This window comes from Heteronotia binoei, chromosome 8 (genome assembly GCF_032191835.1).
Source record: "Heteronotia binoei isolate CCM8104 ecotype False Entrance Well chromosome 8, APGP_CSIRO_Hbin_v1, whole genome shotgun sequence".
In the NCBI taxonomy this organism is placed as follows: domain Eukaryota; kingdom Metazoa; phylum Chordata; class Lepidosauria; order Squamata; family Gekkonidae; genus Heteronotia; species Heteronotia binoei.
In genome coordinates this window covers 125,068,305-125,086,167 of record NC_083230.1, presented here as the reverse complement: position 1 = coordinate 125,086,167, position 17,863 = coordinate 125,068,305, and the positions used below count along the sequence as shown (strand labels likewise).

The 17,863-nt window shown below is 50.7% G+C and overlaps 1 long non-coding RNA gene across 1 annotated transcript in view; it reads right to left on the bottom strand.

Moving 5' to 3' along the window:
* The window catches only part of LOC132575936 (uncharacterized), a 106,471-nt gene that overhangs the window by 45,689 nt on the left and 42,919 nt on the right, over positions 1 to 17,863 (bottom strand). The gene's annotated exons all lie outside the window — the stretch shown is intronic.

The window sequence follows — 17,863 nt, the reverse complement described above, 5'->3', positions numbered from 1 at the left end:
GAAAAGCCTCCAAGAAAGGAGAGCCCACCACCTCCCGAGGAGGAAGCCTGTTCCACTGAGGAACTGCTCTAACGGTCAAGAAGTTCTTCCTAATCATAGAATCACAGAATCATAGAGTTGGAAGGGACCTCCAGGGTCATCTAGTCCAGCCCCCTGCACAATGCAGAAAACTCACAAACACCTCCTCCTAAATTCACAGGATCCTCATTGCTGTCAGACGGCCATCTAGCCTCTGTTGAAAAGCCTCCAAGAAAGGAGAGCCCACCACCTCTCGAGGAGGAAGCCTGTTCCACTGAGGAACTGCTCTAACGGTCAGGAAGTTCTTCCTAATCATAGAATCACAGAATCATAGAGTTGGAAGGGACCTCCAGGGTCATCTAGTCCAGCCCCCTGCACAATGCAGGAAACTCACAAACACCTCCTCCTAAATTCACGGGATCCTCATTGCTGTCAGACGGCCATCTAGCCTCTGTTGAAAAACCTCCAAGGAATTCCTGCAGCTGGTTGCCTGATTCAAATCAGGATTGCAGCTCGCGTGCAGAAGAGGCTTATGTATGTTGTTTACACAAACCAAGACAATTGGGGGTCGGGGCTTATCCAGAGCCGGCGCATGCGAGACAGCGAGGTAGGTGGCTGCCTGGGGTGCAACTTCGCTGCGGGGTTGGGCGCCCCCACCCCATCCCACCTCATGCTGACCCTTCCCAGTACACGCCCCTTGCCCAGCCCTCCCCCCTGCTGCAGAGGGAGTTGGCTGGGCAACAGCTGCCTGCATCGTTCTTCCTTCGCCCCGATTCGGGGCAAAAGAAGAAGGATGCGGCCCCAGGCGGTCACCTACCTCGCCAACGCCCACACCCTGGATAAGCCCCTCTCCAATTGCCTTGGTTTGTGTGAAGAAACAAGGGCCCACCCCTTGCCCAGCCCAAGCACCCACCGCGATGACGTTGCTTTGAGGCGATGACATGCAAAGCGTGCACTATTAGAGTTGGGGGGGGCAGGGGGTTCTGCTTGGGGCAGCAGAACCTCTGGCACTGGCCCTGGGCTTATCTGGCCCATCAGGGGAACCGTGAGAGACACAAGTCTTTCACCCAACAAGGCAAATTCCGCCTTCCCCACCCTAACCATTTCATAGGAACATGAGGAGCCATGTTGGATCAGGCCAATGGCCCCTCCAGTCCAACACTCTGTGTCACATAAGAACATAAGAGGAGCCATGTTGGATCAGGCCAGTGGCCCCTCCAGTCCAACACTCTGTGTCACATAACAACATAAGAGAAGCCATGTTGGATCAGGCCAATGGCCCATCCAGTCCAACACTCTGTGTCACATAAGAACGTAAGAGGAGCCATGTTGGATCAGGCCAATGGCCCATCCAGTCCAACACTCTGTGTCACATAAGGACATAAGAGAAGCCATGTTGGATCAGGCCAATGGCCCCTCCAGTCCAACACTCTGTGTCACATAAGAACATAAGAGGAGCCATGTTGGATCAGCCAATGGCCCATCCAGTCCAACACTCTGTGTCACATAAGAGGAGCCATGTTGGATCAGCCAATGGCCCATCCAGTCCAACACTCTGTGTCACATAAGAACATGAGAAGCCATGTTGGATCAGGCCAATGGCCCATCCAGTCCAACACTCTGTGTCACATAAGAACAGAAGAGAAGCCATGTTGGATCAGGCCAATGGCCCATCCAGTCCAACACTCTGTGTCACATAAGAACAGAAGAGAAGCCATGTTGGATCAGGCCAATGGCCCCTCCAGTCCAACACTCTGTGTCACATAAGAACAGAAGAGAAGCCATGTTGGATCAGGCCAATGGCCCCTCCAGTCCAACACTCTGTGTCACATAAGAACATAAGAGGAGCCATGTTGGATCAGCCAATGGCCCATCCAGTCCGACACTCTGTGTCACATAAGAACAGAAGAGAAGCCATGTTGGATCAGGCCAATGGCCCCTCCAGTCCAACACTCTGTGTCACATAAGAACAGAAGAGAAGCCATGTTGGATCAGGCCAATGGCCCCTCCAGTCCAACACTCTGTGTCACATAAGAACATAAGAGGAGCCATGTTGGATCAGCCAATGGCCCATCCAGTCCGACACTCTGTGTCACATAAGAACAGAAGAGAAGCCATGTTGAATCAGGCCAATGGCCCATCCAGTCCAACACTCTGTGTCACATAAGAACATAAGAGGAGCCATGTTGGATCAGCCAATGGCCCATCCAGTCCAACACTCTGTGTCACAGAAGAACATAAGAGAAGCTATGTTGGATCAGCCAATGGCCCATCCAGTCCAACACATTGTGTCACACAGTGGCCAAAAAACCTCAGGTGCCATCAGGAGGTTCACAAGTGGAGCTAGAACAGTTCCAATAAAACGCTGTGGCTATTTTTATCCAATCCCCTCTTAAACCTGGCTATGCTTGTAGCCACTGCCAACTCCTGCGGCAGTGAATCCCATGTGTTGATCGCTCTTTGGGTGAAGGACTTCCTTTTATCTGTTCTAACCCTACCGCTCAGCAATTTCATTGAGTGCCCACGAGTTCTTGTACTGTGAGAAAGGGAGAAAAGGACTTCTTTCCCTACTTTCTCCATCCCGTGCATCATCTTGCAAACCTCTATCATGTCACCCCGCAGTCGACATTTCTCCAAGCTAAAGACGGCATTGGGCAAAGAAATCAAAGCTCCCACGCCATGCTCTTTCCGATCTGATATGCCATGATGCGCGAATCAGCCGTTCGACAGATTGATGCGTTCTGTACGCTCTCTTTCTCCCTGCCCCCAGTTAAACACAAGACATTTGTGAACACCTCTATCCCCGGTGGTCCAGGAGGTCCCGGCGGCCCAGCAAATCCGCTCCTGCCTCTCTTCCCACGTTCTCCCTAGAAAGAGAAAGCATTTTCAGAGAGATTGGCACTTGGGCTGAGCTAAAGGAAAGCCCTCAGCAGGCCACTGCAGGGAAGTATGAGATGGCGCCGGCCCTAGAAAAGTTCTTGTGGAGAAGTTAACAAAAGAAGAGTTGGTTTTTATACCCCACTCTTTGAAACTTGGAGGGTGTATTGAGGAGAGGCATCAGATGTTATGCTGAAAATTTGGTGCCTCTAGCTCAGAAAACAGCCCCTCCAGAGCCCTAGATACCCACAGATGAAGAAGAAGAATTGCAGATTTATACCCCGCCCTTCTCTCTGAATCAGAGACTCAGAACGGCTCATAACCTCTCATATCTTCTCTCCCCCACAACAGACACCCTGTGAGGTGGGTGGGGCTGAGAGGGCTCTCCCAGCAGCTGCTCTATCAAGGACAACCTCTGCCAGAGCTATGGCTGACCCAAGGCCATTCCAGCAGGTGCAAGTGAAGGAAGAAGAAGAATTGCGGATTTGTACCCCACCCTTCTCTCTGAATCAGAGACCCAAAACGGCTCACAATCTCCTTTATCTTCTCCCCACCTCAACAGACGCTCTGTGAGGTGAGTGGGGCTGAGAGACCTCTGACAGAAGCTGCCCTTTCAAGGAGAGCTCTGTGAGAGCTATGGCTAACCCAAGGCCATTCCAGCAGCTGCGAGTGGAGGAGTGGAGAATCAAACCCGGTTCTCCCAGATAAGAGTCCGCACACTTCACCACTGCACTAAACTGGCTCTCAAGAAGAGGACCAGAGATTTATACCCTACCCTTCTCTCTGAATTAGAGTCTCAGAGTGTCTTACAATCTCCTTTATCTTCTCCCCCCAAAGCAGACACCCTGTGAGGTGGGTGGGGCTGAGAGACCTCTGACAGAAGCTTCCCTTTCAAGGACAATCTCTGCAGAGCTATGGCTGACCCAAGGCCATTCCAGCAGGTGCAAGCGAAGAAGAAGAAGAATTGTAGATTTATACCCCGCCCTTCTCTCTGAATCAGAATCTCAGAGCGGCTCACAATCTCCTTTATCTTCTCCCCCCTCAACAGACACCCTGTGAGGTGGGTGGTGCTAAGAGAGCTCTCACAGAAGCTGCCCTTTCAAGGACAACTCTTGAGAGAGCTCTGGCTGACCCAATGCTATTCCAGCAGGTGCAAGTGGTGGAGTGGGGAATCAAACCCGGTTCTCCCAGATAAGAGAGCTCTGGCTGACCCAATGCCATTCCAGCAGGTGCAAGTGGAGGAGTGGGGAATCAAACCCGTTTCTCCCATATAAGAGAGCTCTGGCTGACCCAAGGCCATTCCAACAGCTGTGAGTGGAGGAGTGGGGAACCAAACCTGGTTCTCCCAGATAAGAGAGCTATGGCTGACCCAAGGCCATTCCAGCAGCTGCAAGTGGAGGAGTGGGGAATTAAACCTGCTTCTCCCAGATGAGAGTCCACATACTTCACTATTACACCAAACTGGCTTCTAGTATCCATAGCTCTGGCAGAGGTTGTCCTTGAAAGGGCAGCTGCTGTGAGAGCTCTCTCAGCCCCATCCACCTCACAGGGTGTCTATTGTGGGAGGAGAAGATATAGGAGATTGTAAGCCACTGTGAGTCTCTGATTCAGAGAGAAGGGCAAGGAATAAACCTGCAGTTTCTTCTTCTTCTACAGAGTAACACGTACAGCTATTCTGAGATATAAGTGAACGAGAACAACCCAGTTGCTGGGAAGCACCTTCTGGACAGGAGTTAAGGGCTTGATAACAAGAAGGAGCCCGTAGTCCAAACACAGACGCTGGGGGCACATTAGTGAATCATTTCGCCCGAGTAAGTGGAGATGACATGGAAATTGTTCCTGGGGAACAGGCTTGGCAAAGAAAAGGAACAAAGTAACCTCCGAGGCGACACTGGGAAATGGGCCAACTATTATCCTGGGGAGTCGTTCAGAAACGGCCCATTCGCTCGTCACTCGCTACGAGTGCTACTCTTTGGACTCCACTGGACACAAAGCACCGATCTGTCAGATTTGAAATTTCAGACTGGGTCACGATGACTCTCAGGTTTCTAAGAAGGATTGCAGAAGCTGTAGCTCCAGGGGGGAGAAAGTTTAGCTGGGTGGAGAAGGACAGTCGTCTAACGGACAATTATGTATCGGAAAATGTTCCACCTTCTAACCCCAGCTGGGCCCGGGTTCCAAACACGTTCTGGATTAACTAATTGCTCTTCGTGTTTAAAATTTAATAATACTTAGCACAGACATGCCACTTTGCAGACATCACAGACTCAATAGAGTTGGAAGGGGCCATACAGATCATCTAGCCCAGGGGTGGGGAACAGTGGCTCTCCAGATGCTTTTTGACTACAACTGCCATCAGCCCCAGCCAGCATGGCCAATGGCTGGGGCTGATGGGAGTTGTAGGCAAAAAACATCTGGAGAGCCACTGTTCCCCACCCCTGATCTAGTCCAACCCCCTGCTCCATGCAAGGAACAGCCTAAAGCACATCCGACAAATAATCGTCCAGCCGCGTTTTGAAGACGGCCAATGAAGGGGACCTCACCACCTCCCTAGGCAGCTGGTTCCACCTCATATATGAACATATGAAGCTGCCTTCTACTGAATCCATCAAAGTCAGTCTTATCTACTTAGACTGGCAGCGGCTCTCCAGGGTCTCAAGCTGAGGTTTTTCACGCCTACATGCCTGGACCCTTTTGAGTTGGAGATGCCAGGGATTGAACCTGGGATCTTCTGCTTACCAAGCTGATGCTCTACCGTTGAGCCACCATCCCTCCCCTGACTGGCAGTGGCTCTCCAGGGTCTCAAGCTGAGGTTTTTCACGCCTACATGCCTGGACCCTTTTGAGTTGGAGATGCCAGGGATTGAACCTGGGATCTTCTGCTTACCAAGCAGATGCTCTACCACTGAGCCACCATCCCTCCCCTGACTGGCAGTGGCTCTCCAGGGTCTCAAGCTGAGGTTTTTCACACCTATTTGCCTGGACCCTTTTTAGTTGGAGATGCCGGGGATTGAACCTGGGACCTTCTGCTTGCCAAGCAGAGGCTCTACCACTGAACCACCGTCCCTCCTCTCAATCTGATCATAAAATTTTTTTTCTTAATATTCAGCTGCTGCTTTTCTGCTTGTAATTTGAACCCATTGCTTCAGCTCCTATCCTCGGCTGCCAAGTGGAAGAGCTCCTTGCCCTCCTCTAAACAACAGCCTTTCAGATATTGAAAGAGAGCAATCGTGCCCCCTTTCAATCTCCTCTTCTTCAGACTGAACTCTCCGAAGGTCCTCAGCCTTCCCTCACAGGGTTCTTCCTCCAGGCCCTCAATTGTCCTCATCGCTCTCTTCTGCACCCGCTCGATTTTGCCCACATCTTTTTGGGACAAAATCGAGCAGATGCAGAAGAGAGTAACAAGAATGATTATCGTAATCTTCACAGTGACTCTGTCAGACAGGACAGGCAATGTTCCCTCTAAGCTGCAGAGTCCTGTGAGCAAAAATTCTACGTTGTGAGCTACTGGCATGAAAGTGGTGAGCTCTTGCATCAATTTGTGTGCTCTGGGGTCATCCTTCCTGAGCTAAGACAAAAATCTGTGAGCTGGAGGCTAAAGATCTGTGAGCTAGCTCACGCTAACTCAGCTTAGAGGGAACACTGGACAGGATTATGATCACCGTGGAAGCCTGCCAGTGATACACTGTCAGCCTAGCAATGAAGAAGAAGAAGAAGGCCGTAGATTTATACCCCACCTTCTCTCTAAATCGGAGTCTCAGAGCGGCTTGCAATCTCCTTTATCTTCTTCCCCCGCAGCAGACACCCTGTGAGGTAGGTGGGGCTGAGAGAGCTCTGACAGAAGCTGCCCTTTCAAGGACAGCTGAGAGCTCTGGCTGACCCAAGGCCATTCCAGCAGCTGCAAGTGGAGGAGTGGGGAATCAAACCCGGGTCTCCCAGATAAGAGTCTGCACACTTAACTGCTACACCAAACTGGTGTCAGCTGCTTTGGGGGGGGGTTCCCATTGGGGGAGGGGAAGGAGGGGTATAAACGAAGTATATAAATAAATACAATAAGGAAGAAACCACGGCCAAGAAGACCCTGCACTGTTCTCTGGACTTCCCTATGAAGAGCGCAGCTCACCCAGATAAGGGTCCTGAACTCTGCGTAGGATCTGATTTCCCAACCTGATCACTTACCTTTTGCCCCGGAATTCCAGGTATCCCGGGGGCACCTCTCTCTCCCTGGGACCCTGGAATCCCTGGGTTGCCCCGGATACCCTGGATGCCTTGTGCCCCCGGAGGTCCCGGTGCCCCAGGCTCCCCCTAGTGGGAGAAAACCATAATTTTCAGGAACAACATAAGTCAAAGTGTTACAAGTCAAAGAGCCTCCTTCGGCGGGGAGATTGGAATATAAATCAAATAAAGGATAAGTATAAGCATAAATATGTTTAATCTCTAGATCACCATGGCTCCCCTGTTCCCTTTCATTTGGAAATTATTCAGAGATGATACTGAATTCTGAGCCAGCTAGGACCAAAAGCTAAAGTTTTATGTTCTCTTTGCAAATCGGTATGGCCTTTTCCTGACTTGGTTAACGCAATTCCCGGGGGATATTTTTAGTATTTGTGTGTGTGTGTGCGCACACGTGTGTGTTTATGAGGCCTCTGGTGACTGACACCTACTGGGGTTCTGGAGAATATTTATTCATTTGATTTGATTTATATCCCGCCCTCCCCGCCGAGAATATTCAGGGAGGTGGCTGAATTAAGCCTGCCCCCACCTCCCGACTGCTAGTATTCCAAGGAGGTCTCCCATCTAAGTACTTGCTAGAGTCAACCCTGCTTAGCTTCCGAGATCTGACAAGATCGGGCTTCCCCGAGCTATCCAGGTGGGGACCCTGGTAACACAATTTGACAGAAAGAATGCCCAAATGGGTCAGTGTTTTTGTGTCCACAGCAGGGGTGGAATTCTAGCAGAAGCTCCTTGGTATATTAGGCCACACACTCCTAATGCAGCCAATCCTCCAAGAGCTTACAAGTAGGCGACTTGGTGCGGCCAGACGGGGAGGCGCCTCAGAAGCCAGAGTGCTCTTTTTCTCCACTGAAGAGTCAAGCACTTGTGCGCTCGTGCGCTCAAGCGCTCTGGTTAGGTTTTATCCCTTCCCCCCAAAAAAGCCAGAAACGTCTTAGGGGTGGCTTGGCAGAAATTTGACAGAAAGATTGCCCAAATGGGTCAGTGTTTTTGTGTCCACAGCAGGGGTGGAATTCTGGCAGAAGCTCCTCGGTATATTAAGCCACACACTCCTGATGTAGCCAATCCTCCAAGAGCTTACAAGTAGACGACTTGGCGCGGCCAGACGGGGAGGTGCCTCAGAAGCCGGAGTGCTCTTTTTCTCCACTGAAGAGTCAAGCGCTTGTGCGCTCGTGCGCTCAAGCGCTCTGGTTAGGTTTTACCCCCTCCCCCCAAAAAAGATGGAAATGTCTTGGGGGTGGCTTGGCAGTTTCACACCGCTAAGGCGCCTCCCTTGCGCTCTTCTGATCCCAGATGCGGACAGGGTGACTGGCTGTCGGCTCAGAAATTTGATAATGCTTCAGAAGTGGTAGTATTTTGAGCCGGCCTGCGGAGGACGGAAGACGGGGTGAGTATGGGACAGGGATGGGCGGCATATGTTAGTGTGTGGAAGGTTTTTTTGCGGTCGATTTCAGAGCCATCTCTGTGTCTGTCCAAAGTGCTGGTCTGTAATCACCCCATAAGTCGGCTGCAACGTGACCCGCTTTATGCGCATACAAAAATGATCCCCTGTGCATGTGATCAACTCTGCTGCCAAAAGCAGTGCCAACCAATTGTCTGTCTTGGGCCAGCCCAAACATCCCACAGGCAGGGGGAATTGGCTCAAGAGAGGAGCACGGTGGACCTCAGCAAAGGGACATGGAAGGATGATGACCCGGAGAGAGCCGCTGCACTGACCTTCTGTCCTGGAGGTCCAGCTTGGCCAACAGGGCCCCGGAAACCGATCCCCGGCTCTCCCTTTAAAAAAAGAAGCGGAGGTGAAAGAAAAGCATAGCCACCTTCAAGAGGGGATTGGATCAACAGATAGAGCAGAGGTCCAACAGTGGCTATTAGCTACTGTGTATTGTTGGAACTCTCTGTCTGGGGCAGTGATGCTCTGTATTCTTGGTGCTTGGGGGAGGGAGCAAGTGGGAGGGCTTCTAGTGTCCTGGCCCCACTGATGGACCTCCTGATGGCACTTGGGTTTTTTGGCCACTGTGTGACACAGAGTGTTGGAATGGATGGGCCATTGGCCTGATCCAACATGGCTTCTCTTGTGTTCTTCTGTGACACAGAGTGTTGGACTGGATGGGCCATTGGCCTGATCCAACATGGCTTCTCTTGTGTTTTTCTGTGACACAGAGTGTTGGACTGGATGGGCCATCGGCCTGATCCAACATGGCTTCTCTTATGTTCTTCTGTGACACAGAGTGTTGGACTGGATGGGCAATTGGCCTGACCCAACATGGCTTCTCTTATGTTCTGTGACACAGAGTGTTGGACTGGATGGGCCATGGGCCTGACCCAACATGGCTTCTCCTGTGTTCTTCTGTGACACAGAGTGTTGGACTGGATGGGCCATTGGCATGACCCAACATGGCTTCTCTGGTGTTCTTATGTGACACAGAGTGTTGGACTGGATGGGCCACTGGCCTGACCCAACATGGCTTCTCTTGTGTTCTTATGTGACACAGAGTGTTGGACTGGATGGGCCATTGGCCTGATCCAACATGGCTTCTCTTATGTTCTTATGTGACACAGAGTGTTGGACTGGATGGGCCACTGGCCTGCTCCACCATGGCTCCTCTTCTTTTCTTATCTGGGAGAAACAGGTTGGATTCCCCACTCCTCCACTTGCAGCTGCTGGGATTGCCTTGGGTCAGCTAGAGCTCTCTAATCTGGGAGAACTGGGTTTGATTCCCCACTCCTCCACTTGCACCTGCTGGAATGGCCTTGGGTCAGCCATAGTGCTCTTATCTGGGGGAACCGGGTTTGATTCCCCACTCCTCCATTTGCACCTGCTGGAATGGCCTTGGGTCAGCCAGAGCTCTCTTATCTGGGAGAACCGGTTTGCTTCCCCACTCCTCCGCTTGCAGCTGCTGGAATGGCCTTGGGTCAGCCAGAGCTCTCTTATCTGGGAGAACCGGGTTTGATTCCCCACTCCTCCACTTGCGCCTGCTGGAATGGCCTTCGGTCAGCCGTAGCTCTTGTAGGAGTTGTCCTTGAAAGGCCAGCTACTGGGAGAGCCCTCTCAGCCCCACCCACTTTACAGGGTGTCTGTTGTGGGGGGAGAAGATATAGGAGATTTTGAGCCGCTCTGAGTCTCTGATTCAGAGAGAAGGGCAGGGTATAAATCTGAAGTCTTCTTCAAACATGTAAAGCAAATTAAACATTGGGCAGGATGGAGGGATCAATGAAAAAGGAATGGAAAGGTCCCCTTTGCAAGCACCAGTCGTTTCCGACTCTGGGGTGATGTTGCTTTCACAGCGTTTTCACGGCAGACTTTTTACAGGGTGGTTTGCCATTGCCCTCCCCAGTCATCTATGCTTTCCCCCTAGCAAGCTGGGGACTCATTTGACTGACCTCGGAAGAATGGAAGGCTGAGTCAACCTCGGGCCGGCTACCTGAACCAGCTTCTGCCGGGATTGAACTCAGGCCATGAGCAGAGAGTTCAGACCACAGTACTGCAGTACGGCTGCTTTACCACTCTGCGCCACGGGGCCGCTAATAGGGAACGCCACAAATGGAAGTCTTCACCTGCTGGCAGGACTACAGAATCACAGAAACATGCAAGGGTCCTCGGGTCCTCCAGTCCAACCCCCTGCACAATGCAGGAAATTCACAAATCCCTCTCCCCCCCCACACACACCCCCACGTGACCCCTGCTCCATGCCCAGATGGCAACCCCCCCCCCCCAAAAGCCCTCCAGGATCCATGGCAAAGAAAACGGGGGACATTACTTTTTGGCCAGCTTCGCCTTCGTCACCTCTGGCGCCCTGCAAACAACAAAAACAGAAGTTAAAACGCAGCAGAGGGCCACCGAGATGACTCAAGGGTGGGAGCAACTTTCCTATAAAGAAAGGCTAAGGCAGGGGTGTCAGATATGCAGCCCGGGCCATGGATCAGGCCCTATCAGGCCCGCGAGCAAGTCTGCTTTCTTCTCCCTTTCTCTCGTTTCCTCCTGTTTCACAGCTTGCTTTGCCAGGCTTGCTCAATCGCACAGCAGAGCTACAGAGCCTCTGTTTTCTCCATTGGCTGAGCCTCCTCCCTTGGGAAGGAAGTGGAGGAGGGAGAGCTTGCTTTGCCAGGCTTGCTCAATCGCACAGCAGAGCTGCAGAGCCTCTGTTTTCTCCATTGGCTGAGGCTCCTCCCTTGGGAAGGAACCTGTATAAACAAATGAAGCTGCCTTATACTGAATCAGACCCTCAGTCCATCAAAGTCAGTATTGTCTACTCAGACTGGCAGCAGCTCTCCAGGATGTCAAGCTGAGGTTTTTCATGCCTATTTGCCTGGACCTTTTTTAGTTGGAGATGCCAGGGATTGAACCTGGTACCTTCTGCTTACCAAGCAGATGCTCTACCACTGAGCCACTGTCCCTCCCCGAAGGAAGGGGAGGAGGAAGAGCTTGGTTTGCCAGGCTTGCTCAATTGCACAGGTGCTACAGAGCAAGGCCTCTATTTTCTCCATTGGCTGAGGCTCCTCCCTTGGGGAGGAAGGTGGGGGGGGAGGAGGAATAGCTTGCTTTGGCAGGCTCTCTCAATTGCACAGCAGAGCTACTGAGCCAAGTCTCTTTTCCTTCTATTGGCTGAGGCTCTGCTCCTTCGGGAAGTGGCGGCCACAAGCATGGCCATCTTCAAGAGTGGGTTAGATAAAAATATGGAGCAGAGGATGGCTCCAGCATGGCTTCTCTTCTGTTCTTATGTGACACAGAGTGTTGGACTGGATGGGTCATTGGCCTGATCCAGCATGGCTTCTCTTATGTTCTTATGTGACACATAGTGTTGGACTGGATGGGCCACTGGCCTGATCCAACATGGCTTCTCTTATGTTCTTATGTGACACAGAGTGTTGGACTGGATGGGCCATTGGCCTGATCTAACATGGCTTCTCTTATGTTCTTATGTTCTTATGAGGGAAAAAGCCAGAGCTTCCTTTGCCCAGTTCCTACAGTCACATGTGAGAGATACAAAAATCTTCTAATTGTGTTTTTCTGTGTCCTGTATAAAGCTTTGTCTCTCTACTACCTGGCATTATATTTCATGACACGCATGGCCCGGCCTGACAAGGTCTCATTTATATCAGCTCTGTCCCTCATGGGTTTGACACCCCTGGGCTAAGGCATCTGGGGTCTGAAGCAGTAGAACAAAGTAAGAGTCGAGTGGCACCTTTAAAACCGACCAAGTTTTATTCAGAACATAAGCTTATGTGTGCTCTAAGCATGCTTCATCAGACAAGACAGTGTGCGTTTGCAATAAAAAAGGCCAACGCCATGCTGGGAATTATTAGGAAGGGAATTGAAGCCAGGAAGCCAGTATCATAATGCCCCTGTAGAAATCGATGGTGCGGTCTCATTTGGAATACTGTGTGCAATTCTGGTCGCCGCACCTCAAAAAGGCTATTTAACATTGGAAAAAGTGCAGAGAAGGGCAACTAGAATGATTACAGGTTTGGAACACTTTCCCTATGAAGAAAGGTTAAAACGCTTGGGGCTCTTTAGCTTGGAGAAACGCTGACTGCGGGGTGACATGAGAGAGGTTTACAAGATTATGCCTGGGATGGAGAAAGTAGAAAAAGAAGTACTTTTCTCCCTTTCTCATAATACAAGAACCCGTGGGCATTCGATGAAATTGCTGAGCAGACAGGTTAAAACGGATAAAAGGAAGTACTTCTTCACCCAAAGGGTGATTAACACGTGGAATTCACTGCCACAGGAGGTGGTGGCGGCCTCAAGCATAGCCACCTTCAAGAGGGGTTTAGACAAAAATATGGAGCAGAGGTCCATCAGTGGCTATTAGCCACAAAAAATTTTTGCCACTGTGTGACACAGAGTGTTGGACTGGATGGGCCATTGGCCTGATCTAACATGGCTTCTCTTATGTTCTTAGACAAGGAATCAGTTTCGTTGTCTGATGAAGTGTGCTTAAGAGCACGTGAAAGCTTACATTCTGAATAAAACTTGGTTGGTCCTAAAGGTGCCACTCGACTCCTACTTTGTTCTAAAAGGGAGCATGGAAGAGGTTTAGCAATTATCCATGGGACAGGAGAAGTAGATCGATGTGATTTTTCTTTCTCCCTCTCCCGTAATGCTTGAACCCTAGTTCTCCATTGGCTGAGGGACCATGCATGACATTGACAAATTCGGGAACACAAAAGCAAGTCTTTCTTTACTCAACGACTCTATTCAAGTCCGGTAGCACCTTAGAGAGGAACAAGATTTTCAGGATACAAGATTTTGTGAGTCAAACCTCCCACTGCGTTGTAGGGATCGCTGACTCCGAAAATCTTGTGGATTGCTAACTGTTCTACTTCCCCTGAAACTACTTAATGAGTGATTCTGCTGTGGAATTCAACCTCGGTAGCTACAGTACTGGTCACAAGTATCGATGGCTTTTAGAGGAGATTAGACAGAATCACGGAGATGCCCATTGGCGGCTACCATCTTTTTCATCGCAGGTAGAAAAGCAACTGGGAGGAGGGTGGGGAAGTGGAGACAGGGGATCCCAGGAATTTTTGATTTCAAAAAACACAGTCTGCACAAATTGACACGCAGCTGAGGGTAGCATCTAAACCAGGGGTGGCCAAACTGTGGCTTGGGAGCCACGTGTGGCTCTTTCACTCATATTGGGTGGCTCTTGAAGCCCCCACTGCCTTGTTGGCCAGCTTGGAGAAGGCATTTGTCTCTTTACATCAGTTCTCCCAGCCAAGCCAGCTGGCAGCTTGAAGAATACATTTCAAGTTAAGATTGCTTTCTTTCCACCTGTCTCCCCTCCCAATCTATTTTCCTTCCTCTCCCTCCATCTGTCTTCCTTCCTCTCCCTCCATCTATCTTCCTTCCTTCCTCTCCCTCCATCTATCTTCCTTCCTTCCTCTCCTGCCATCTATCTTCCTTCCCTCCTTCTTCTCCCTCCATTTTCCTTCTTCCTTCCTCCCTCCATTTATCTTCCTTCCTTCCTCTCCTTCCATTTTCCTTCCTTTCTTCCTCTCCCTCCATCTATCTTCCTTCCTTCCTTCCTCTCCCTCCATCTATCTTCCTTCCTTCCTCTCCCTTCATTTTCCTTCCTTCCTTCCTCTCCCACCATCTTCCTTCCTCTCCCTCCATTTTCCTTCTTCCTTCCTTCCTCTCCCTCCATCTATCTTCCTTCCTTCCTCTCCCTCCATTTTTCTTCCTTGCTTCCTCTTCCTCCATCTATCTTCCTTCCTTCCGCTCCCTCCATTTTCCTTCTCCCTTCCTTCCTTCCTCTCCCTCCATCTATCTTCCTTCCCTTCTTCCTCTCCCTCCATTTTCCTTCCTTCCTTCCTTCCTCTCCCTCCATCTATTTTCCTTCCTTCCTTCCTCCCTCCCTCTCCTTCCTTCCTGTCTTGTGGCTCTCAAACATCTGGCATTTATTCTGTATGGCTCTTACATTAAGCATGTTTGGCCACCCCTGATCTAAACGTTGCATCCACCAGCTGCAAAATGTCAGTAAGACCTTCCAGGCAGCATCTGGATCCGAGCTTTGCTGCTCACCTTGGCACCAGGTTCTCCTGGCTCTCCCGGCTCCCCCTGCAAGAGAGAAAAAAGAGCAAACGGTGTGCTCCCACTTAGGTTCTGCCGCTACTTGCCTTGCATCCAACCACAGAGATACGGGCCTCCTGGAGACGACTCAGTTCTATGCGCCTGTGCTGCACAAATGCAGAAGTCACAGCTCTTCTTTCCCTCCTCTCATTAGATCTGTCCCCTGTGCCACCTGCCAGTACAACACTACTATATATATATATATATATATATATATATATATATCTTTCCATACCGTTGATCAGGAGTGGAATTCTAACAGGAGCTCCTTTGCATATTAGGCCACACACCTCCCTGATGTAGCCAATCTTCCAAGAACTTACAGGGCTCCTTTTTTGTAAGCTCTTGGAGGACTGGCTACATCAGGGCGGTGTGTGGCCTAATATGCAAAGGAGCTCTTGCTAGAATTCCTCCCCTGCTCTTGGCCAATACTCTCATGGTTCATGCACTGGTCATCTCCCACCTTGATGACTGCCATCTTCTTTCCTTGTCTGGCATAGTGGTTAAGTATGTGGACTCTTATCTGGAGAACCCCCAATGTCTCCTGGCTCCACCCCCGAAGTCTCCTCGCTCCACCCCCGAAGTCCCAGATATTTCTTGAATCGGACTTGACAACCTTACCACAAATAGGCTGAAAAGGTACCTTTTCTCCTTTGCTCCCTGGGAGTCCAGGAGATCCTTTTTCTCCCTGCAAAGACGTAGAGAAAACGCGGTGAGCAGAACCTGCAGCCACTGAAATAGTTCTACGGATCCCAGATTGAGTTGGCCCGTGCAACGCTTCTCTGGTCTCTGATATTTCTGTATTGCTCAATCTGTATGCAGTATCCAGTTCTATATACTCTTTCACCTGGGAAGTGATACCAATTACTCTCATAACAATATCCAAATACTCTCGTAACAGTAAAAGTCAAGGTAATCCCCTGTGCAAGCACCAGAACGTTACCGACCCATAGGGTGACGTCACATCAGGATGTTTTCTTGGCAGACTTTTACGGGGTGGTTTGCCCTTGCCTTCCCCAGTCATCTGCGCTCTCATATTACTGTTATGAGAGTATCTTGATATCTCTGCTCTATGGCCCTGAGTGACACCAATTTCACATCACTTACCCAAAGGAAGGCCGTAGCCTTGCTTACAATGTAGTTCACATTGGGACATTCCTTCCATTGGGTAAACGATGTGAAAAAGCTTTCTGGTGAGCAATACGGTAAACAAGACTATGGTGTTCCGTTAATTCAGGGGTAGGGAACAGTGGCTCTCCAGATGTTTTGCCTACAACTCCCATCAGCCCCAGCCATGGCTGGAGGAGTCTTATGCATTGCATGGACGGACCACTGGAGTGACTTTGTGACCAACACTGAAGTCCTCAAGCGGGCGGAGGTTACCAGCATCGAGGCGCTGCTGCTGAAGACGCAGCTGCGCTGGGCAGGGCATATTTCCAGGATGGAAAACCACCGCCTTCCCAAGATTGCCCTGTATGGCGAACTCTCCACCGGCCATCGAAATAGAGGGGCACCAAAGAAGAGGTACAAGCACTCCTTGAAGAAATCCCTTGTACCTGTTGCATCAACCATCACCAGTGGTCTGACCTAGCCTCAGATCGCAAAGCATGGAGACACACCATCCACCAGGCTGTCTCTTCCTTTGAGAACGCATGCATAGCTGGTCTTGAGGACAAAAGGAGACTGAGGAAGAATCGCACTGCTACAGCACCAACCCCAAATCAGACTTTTCCCTGCAGCCACTGTGGCCGGACCTGCCTGTCCCGCATTGGTCTTGTCAGCCACCAGCGAGCCTGCAGCAGACGTGGACTATTGCACCCTTCTTAAATCTTCATTCGCGAAGCCAAGCCGAGAGAGGACGGACCAAAAGACAAAGTAGTTGGTTCTAGACCAGGGGTAGGGAACGTTGGCTCTCCAGATGTTTTTTTGCCTACAACTCCCATCAGTCCCAGCCATTGGCCATGCTGGCTGGGGCTGATGGGAGTTGTAGGCAAAAAGACATCTGGAGAGCCACTGTTCCTACCCCTGATCTAGTCCAACATCCTGTCTTACACAGAGGACAATCAGTTCCTCTAGAGCAGGGGTGGCCAATGGTAGCTCTCCAGATGTTTTTTGCCTACAACTCCCATCAGCCCTAGTCATTGGCCATGCTGGCTGGGGCTGATGGGAGTTGTAGGCAAAAAAAAAGTCTGGAGAGCCACTGTTGCCTCCCCGCATTAGGTAAATGATGTGAAATTTGTATCAGTTCCCAGGTGAAAGAATATGCAGAATTGGACTAATGCCTGGATATATTTACATCATATTATATGCGGAGTACTGTTATGAGAAGAGCACCATGACGCAGAGTGTTAAAGCTGCAGTACTGCAGTCCTAAGCTCTGCTCACAACCTGAGTTCGATCCCGGCAGAAGCTGGGTTCAGGGAGCCGCCTCGAGGTTGACTCCGCCTTCCGAGGTCGGTAAAATGAGTCTCCAGCTTGCTGGGGGGATGGGGGAAGCGTAGATGACTGGGGAAAGCAACGGCAAACCACCCCGTAAAAGTCTGCCGCGAAGCGAATCTGAGTTCAATCCTGGCGGAAGCTGGGTTCAGGTAGTCAGCTCAAGGTTGACTCAGCCTCCCATCCTTCTGAAGTCAGTAAAATGAGTCCCCAGCTTGCTGGGGTGGAAGCGGAGATGACTGGGGAAGGCAAGGGCAAACCACCCCGTAAAAGTCTGCCAAGAAAACATCCTGATGGGACGTCACCCTATGGGTCGGTAACGTCTTGGGGCTTGCACAGGGGACTACTTGACTTTTACTGTTATGAGAGTGTTTTGATATCTCTGCTCTATGGCCCTGAGTGACACCCTGTGGACTGGCCACTTCGGGGACCGGGGGTGCCAATGCCAGCTCAGACCGAGAGCATCTTCTACCCTACAGCCCAGCATCACTGCCCTTGTCTCCAGATGGGGCTTCAGACATTCTGTACTGGACTTAAAAGACCCACAGACCTTTTGAGCCTGCAGAAGAAGAAAATCTGGATCCTCCGTGCTGGATTCTTGCTTCTAGAGAGAAAGAGAAAGAAGAGGGAGGGAGGAAGAGCTTGCTTTGCCAGGCTCTCTCAATCACACAACTGAGCTACTGAGCCAAGCCTCTCTTCCTTCTATTGGCTGGTCCCCTGGGGAAGG